The following is a 6628-nucleotide window of genomic DNA, read 5'->3' on the forward strand; positions in this document are numbered from 1 at the left end:
GATTTAACTTCAGCTGAAATCTTTCCAACAGAAAGCCAGGATGAAACTTAAAGTAGCAAGTAATGCTCGGTCTTGATGTCACTCATGTGTAAACTTCTCAAAAGTAGTTAAGCTAATTCAGATTTAAGTCTTCTCAGACCCAGTTTTTCTTGGATGCTTCAAAATAGTGTTATTCAAAGTTATTAACAGGTAGAGCATTGCATTTGTGTATGACTCTTTTTTACCCATCCGTTATTACATGATTTAATTCTTACCAGCAGACAACGTGTAGGGCTTTCTAAGTTTTAATATTTGACAGAGAAATTGAAAAAAGATTGGTTTAGATATGGCTGTTCTACAACTCCATATCTGTAACAGGGGGGCTGACAGGATCAAAAGTACTTAGGATTGTTTCCTGTCTACTATAAGGCACATATTACCTGATGCAGCCAGAAAATCTTGGCTGTTTTCTTTATGTCATAGTGTGATAGATACAGACAAAATAAAGGGCACATGTACACATGCCCTTTTTTTTTTTTTTTAGAATAAAAGCTTGATTTGCGGTCTAATAAATTATTGCAATATACATAGAGTTAAATGAGAACTGTAAGGGGAATTGTTTTATTCACTTAAATTCATCTCATTGCCTGATTATAATTTCTCTTGTAACTTTCTTATTTAGCAAAACAAAAAGCTTACAGTTCCTTCTCACTGCTGTTGTTTTTTATAAGCTTAAACACAGCATGTTAAGTCGCATTTCATAGTCTTCTGCTTAAAGCCTAATTGGTTTAGGCTGGACACCTTAGAGGTATTCTTTAAAAGAAGTCCAGTTTTTGTGTTGCTGATGTTATTATATTGTAAAAAGGGTAATTCAACAACTTGTTTGCCTTAAATCATGTTTGTGGGTATGAGGCCTATACCTCATTTCTGCATGAGATTTGTTTTCCTACCTTTTGTTTTCCCCCAAACTCAGAGCCCTCGGGTTAACATGTTTTCTGCTTTAAAGCTCTTATCTGCAAGACACTTCATACCACCTCATCCAGGCACTCTCTCATGCTTCCCAACTTCAAAGTCTCAAGCTGAGAAAGCAAATTTAAGTCCCAAATGCTGGACTCAGCGGCTTCTATAGGACCCTCCCCTAAAGTTAAGTTCTTGTCTTTAATTGAAAATTGCAGCCAGTGTAAATAGGAGTTAGTTTGCAGCAAGCTTGCCACAAAAGGAATTACCTCGTGGAGTGGCTGCATTGGGGTAAACAGAGGGGATGAAGAAAAAGAAAGAAAAAGAGAAAGAAAAAAAAAGCCAGGGGTAAAAGGGAGAGGCTTTGTACTGTGGAGGTAACATCAAGACAAGGATTAATGGCTAGAGGAATTGTATTTTGTGTGCTTTCAGCAACACTACAATCTCCCAAAAGTAAGTGTTACTAATAAGTGGGCCAGTAAAGAAAGGTTAGATTATTAAGGGAAATGGAAAAATCAGGCTCTGTAAATACTAGAACTTTATTCTGCAAAGCCCAAGGAAAGTGTTGCTGAGGTGTTTACTTTTAGTACTTGCATTTGGGTCAACTAATGAAGTTTGTTATTTTATAGAGTTGACAAGAAATAGGAAGCAATTCATGTATACCACACAAATGACATTTTCTGCCAACTTCAGTTACTTCCATGTACCCACAATTTACTTATTTTACAGTACCTAGCTGGTAAGGAGAAACCCAGCCTGTGTTTCATTGTTGATGCATTATCTGGATCTAAGGGTGAAATCCAAGCAGCCATGCCGAAAGCATGCCAGGCCCTAACAGACCAGAACAAGGAGAGTAGTGGTGGTAGAAAGGAGGGCAGGACCCCCTTTAATGCTCAAACCTCTGCTGCCCTGAGATTATGGTGTTGGTACAGGCTCACACAACATTATCAGATCTTCGCAGTAACTCAAAAAGACACAACAAGAGAAAGTGAGGAGAACCCAGTGGTGTTCCCCTACTCCTTTCTCCTGCTCCCAGGAGTGGGGTGAGTTGGGTTTTTCACCTGTTGGACTCTAAACTGGCTCAACGAATGGTCAGACAAGCACCAGCATTGGCAGGAGGGAATGGATGGATGGAATTAAGATCTCCCTTTTCAGTGGGAGCTACAGTTTAGTAGCTCAGCTGCATTATGGAACTGCACCCCAAGGCTTATAAAATTTATGCTCAGTCATAGTTTCTTTACCAGCTCCCCAATGCAACCTGATTTGTCACTTGAGATCTTAATGATAGGATTCTCTGCCCAGAAAATGGGAAGAATAACTCTTCATTTTCTTCCAAATTCCTGACCTTTTCTATACAACCCCAAGTACATGGACACTGTGTTCATGGGAATCCATTCAGCTACTATGATATATTTTTGTATTAAAACTATTACTATTAAAACGATTGTTTAAACAAACATACAGAACTCTGTTCTGTCTTCAGTAAATCACGCCATGCATCACATCACTCCATAACAACAGAAACAGTTCAGATGTGGAAACTCTGGATATTCTGAAAAGTAACAGTATGGATATTATCAGGCAGTAAGACAGTTTCATTGCTATCAGTGCACGTACTGGTGACTTTGTTGGGGTTTTCAAAATAGTTCATAGTTCATCATATTCAAAATGCAGCCACTGGAAGCCAATGGAGCCAGCATCTAAAAATCTGGTGGAAATATAGTTGAGTCTGTTAACACATAATGCAGAATTAGAGAAAACTGCAACAGTATACAGTAAAATATACTCCACAATGTTTTTTCATGTTACATGAACTATTTCTAATAAAATATAGCATCTGTGAATATAAGAGCATTGCCAATACAAACCAGAATCATACTGGTTTAAAGCTGGAAATTGCACTTGTTTCTACTCACGTTTCAGTGGCTTACAAGTTGCATTAGTTCAAAACTCTCCCAAAAGTTTCTGCAGCATGAATCAATTGGATGCCTCTGTGAGAAGCAGAACTGATAAAAATCCAAAAAAGATCTTAACTATCATAGAATCCTAGAATGGTTAGGGTTGGAAAGGATCTTTATCCAAATAAAGTAACTTAAAAAGGGTATTATTGTTGAGAGTTCTAAAAATTACTCATTCAAGAATTCATGAAGTCCTCTTTCAGTTTTTCCTCTTGGACTTCAATATTTGCATACCTTTTACTTTCTGGTTTTAAAAGCATTTTCCTTTTTTTATTTACTGTCATGGGAAATAATTGAATTGTGCATGGTATGAGATTCTCTCCATGTGCACACAAAAACAAATGCCATGCCTTTTAAACTTGGATCAAAATGAAGTCAGAAGAAGAAATACTTAGCTCAAGACCTCACCCATTATCATTTCACTTACAGTACGCACTTGGGAAGTATTAATGTTCATAACTCAATGTCTCCAGTGCACCATACTTCTTAAAGATATGCAAGTTCATTTCAGCATTTATCTGCTCTTTTCTCCTCAGGAGTTCGACTGTTTTTCCGCCCGATGGTTAGAATGAATTGAATATTTTGAACTCATCCATCAGATTTGGAAATGATCCCTGAATTGATGAGAGTGTTTAACAGTTAATTGAACATTTTTGTTGTGAACTTTCATTGTTTCAAAGTGCAAAAATACTGCACTCAGCAGCATGGACAAAGGGAAAAGGATCCATGAAACGTTCTTGCAGCACAAATATTTTAATCCTCTAGAGAGCAGCAGGCATTTAAATAATGGGAGCATCACTGCTCTCACTCTTTTATATCCCAAGGAAAGGCCATTCACAGGACCTGAGGGCTCCCATGTTCTGCAGCAGGAAATAATTCCACATTTTTCCAATCTATGCTTTACTTGTGCTCACATGGACTGACTTCACTAAATATACAGTTCAGCCGCCCGACTGCTACCCATGCCCATGGGGACGGATGTTCGTAACAGCAGTTTCAAACTTTGGTCTGCCTGAGTGACACGGGCGGCGTGCCTTATTTTGTTGCATTGGTAAATAGCTCATTATGGCAAGTACAGATACAACACACTCATTCTGAAGGCAGAGAAGCTTTACAAAGGGACCTGATAATGTCAGGAAGTATACAGTTGGGTTTTTAATCTTAATGGAATCTGTATACCCCGTTGATACACTGTCTTACTTGACTTTGAAAATTTGCACCTTCAATCATGGAAATGATACAAAACATCTGGACTTTTACTCCTCCCTTGACAGTCATGAAAAACTTCATCTTTCTGCTCCATTATAGCACTTCAACTAAAGAGAAGTTATTTTTCTCCCTTCTGAAGCTCCACCAAATTGTGTTATTGCACTTCACTTTTCTCCTTTCCACTGACTTTTGTACAACCCTGTAAGAATATGACTTGAATTTCTTCATTCATCTATGGCAAGCCCTTACCCCAGTGCTGTCACTTCCTAAATGTCTGGCACCCAGCGTGACATCAGCTGCATGTCCCACTTCATAGAGCACCTTCATCAAACACTGCTGCTTCTTAACACAGACCTCAAGAAAATGCTTGCCTCCTTGCGCCTCGCAGACCACGATGATTTTCCACTGCAGAGCTGCCTGCTCTACTTCACTGACAAGCCTAATTCGCCAGTTCTCTTGACCAGCTCCCTTTATTCAGTAGCTTTTTCTTTTTCCAGCACCAGGATCACTCCTCTGTGCTAGATGGTTAATTAACTCTCCTCTCAGGTTTTCCAGGCTCCTGTAGTGCAAGAGGTCTGGCCTTGGTCCTGCGGCTCTAGCTAAGTAGTCACGTCCCCCAGCCCTGTGAGGTGGAGGTCTGGGATAGCTTTCCTTTAAAATACTTCAAACCAAAAATAACTGTTTCTAAACTATATTTCTCGCCCACTGTGGGAAACTGCTGAATGCGGACTTTATATTTACCAGAAGGATAACATTCTTTTAGCATTAATTCTAATTCAGAACAAGCTCTGCTCAGCGCCAACTTGGTAAAAGGCACTCAGTCAAGTGCATTTGGACCAGAGGTAACAGCCACATTCCCCTCTCCACACTGGGCTTCTTGCTCCTCCATCTGTGCAGTTCTGTGATGAACTAAACTGCAAAACTGATCCAGCTGAGAGGATCATTTGTTTTATTCTTGCTGGGCTACTTTTCAACCAGTCTCAGCTGATGATGTGGCTTATAAACACTGCAGCCAGGGGAGAGATGGAAATCAGGAGCAGAGACAGGTGGGTGCTTTTCTATGAGAGCCACTTCTGACTCTCTGCAGAGCAGTCACCTCCTGAAGGATGAGGGGAAAGCCAGGCATCCTTAGAGGAAACCACACTTACCATGGCCTTCATCTGCTTACAGACATAGCAAATACCTACAACAGATACATCACAGTAATACCACTAGCAATTGGGAATTCATACACATGCAAATCAAACCATCCCCAAACTCTGGAGCCCTTGCCATCGTATACAAAGATCTAGAAATGTTAATTAATATCCTGGTGCAATGCACACATGAAAGTGCACAACAGCTCACCAGAGGAAACACAGCCCTAGAGAAATTAAAATCTGTTAACTGCATCATATTCCTACTTATGCTCAGAAAAACCCTTGGACAGTGTCAGAATAATTTCCAATGCATTACAATGAGAAGAGACCCATGCAAATAAGTAGGGATAGTTTGGAGGGGATTAGATTCTGTGGTACAGCAATGTTCTGTAAGTTTGAAACACAGCCGCTCTCCTTATTGCACTGCAGTTAGCTCTATCTGGCTAATCTTCCTCTCCAGGTGTTAGGCAATTTTTAAAGTGAATAAAAACTATTATTTTCTGCTTTTACCTATTGTCCATCCCCTTTCCTCTGGCTAATCCTTGCACCAGAGCAGTACCCTAAGGTTACCCCCAGTGCTGGCCTCAGACAACCAGCCCGTTGCCATGCGTTCCCTCTGCCACACATGCTGCGGTAAGACAAGTACAGAGGCTACTTCTGCCTCACATGAACTGCTGTTTTCTTGTCCCGCAGCACACAGGGTTGCTCGTGCCATCCCTTGAGCTATCTCATGTTTCAGTACTTATGGTTATGTAGAGGAATATCTGGGGGATATTCAACAGGGGGTTGATAAAACCACTAGAGATTTCATATAAAATAAAGCGCATACATGCAAGTCCCTGGTTTAAGTACATGTACAAGCAGCACAGAGAGCTTTATCCTAACTGAGACTGTTGGCTAAATGTCAGTTATCAACAGGCAAAGGAGCTTTTTAACTCTGTTGTTGTGGAAATCTATGGGAACTGCATATCCAGCCTAGCAGAGTGAAGAGGAGGAGCACTGTGGGAAGACTTTGCACAGCGAAGTCTGACTGACTTACCCAGTCTTGCTCTTGCTGCTCCATTTTCACTTTGGCTTATGCCTGAAACTGGAGACTCCTCAGAGCTGTGAATGCCTTCCAGCCCTTGACACACTGGCCCTTTGAATCTGAGCTGTGTCTTTCATAGCAGCACCAACAAATATAAATGAGACTTAAGTAAGCTGCAAAACCAGAGATGGCAAGTTCATGAGTTGGGAGTGACAGAGTAAGGGAAAGATGGGGTGAGAGTGAATTTCTAATAAATCACCAGCCAACAAAGCTCGACTGAAGTGATGCAGCTGCAAAAGAAGGCGAAGGCAAGCCCAGGGTCCAGCTGTGGAGGGCTACTTGCTGGCTGATACCACCAC

The 6628-nt window shown here is 40.7% G+C and overlaps 1 long non-coding RNA gene across 1 annotated transcript; it reads right to left on the reverse strand.

Moving 5' to 3' along the window:
* Window positions 1-1443: 1443 nt before the first annotated feature.
* LOC134175019 (uncharacterized) lies at window positions 1444-6427 on the reverse strand. Its single transcript, XR_009968872.1, has 3 exons — window positions 6282-6427; window positions 5175-5286; window positions 1444-2665 (listed from the first exon to the last, which is right to left on the reverse strand). It is a non-coding gene; the product is annotated as an uncharacterized LOC134175019 (long non-coding RNA).
* Window positions 6428-6628: the final 201 nt, after the last annotated feature.

This window comes from Pezoporus occidentalis, unplaced genomic scaffold (genome assembly GCF_034315485.1).
Source record: "Pezoporus occidentalis ecotype Australia unplaced genomic scaffold, CSIRO_AGI_Poc_V1 ctg65, whole genome shotgun sequence".
Classification (NCBI taxonomy): domain Eukaryota; kingdom Metazoa; phylum Chordata; class Aves; order Psittaciformes; family Psittacidae; genus Pezoporus; species Pezoporus occidentalis.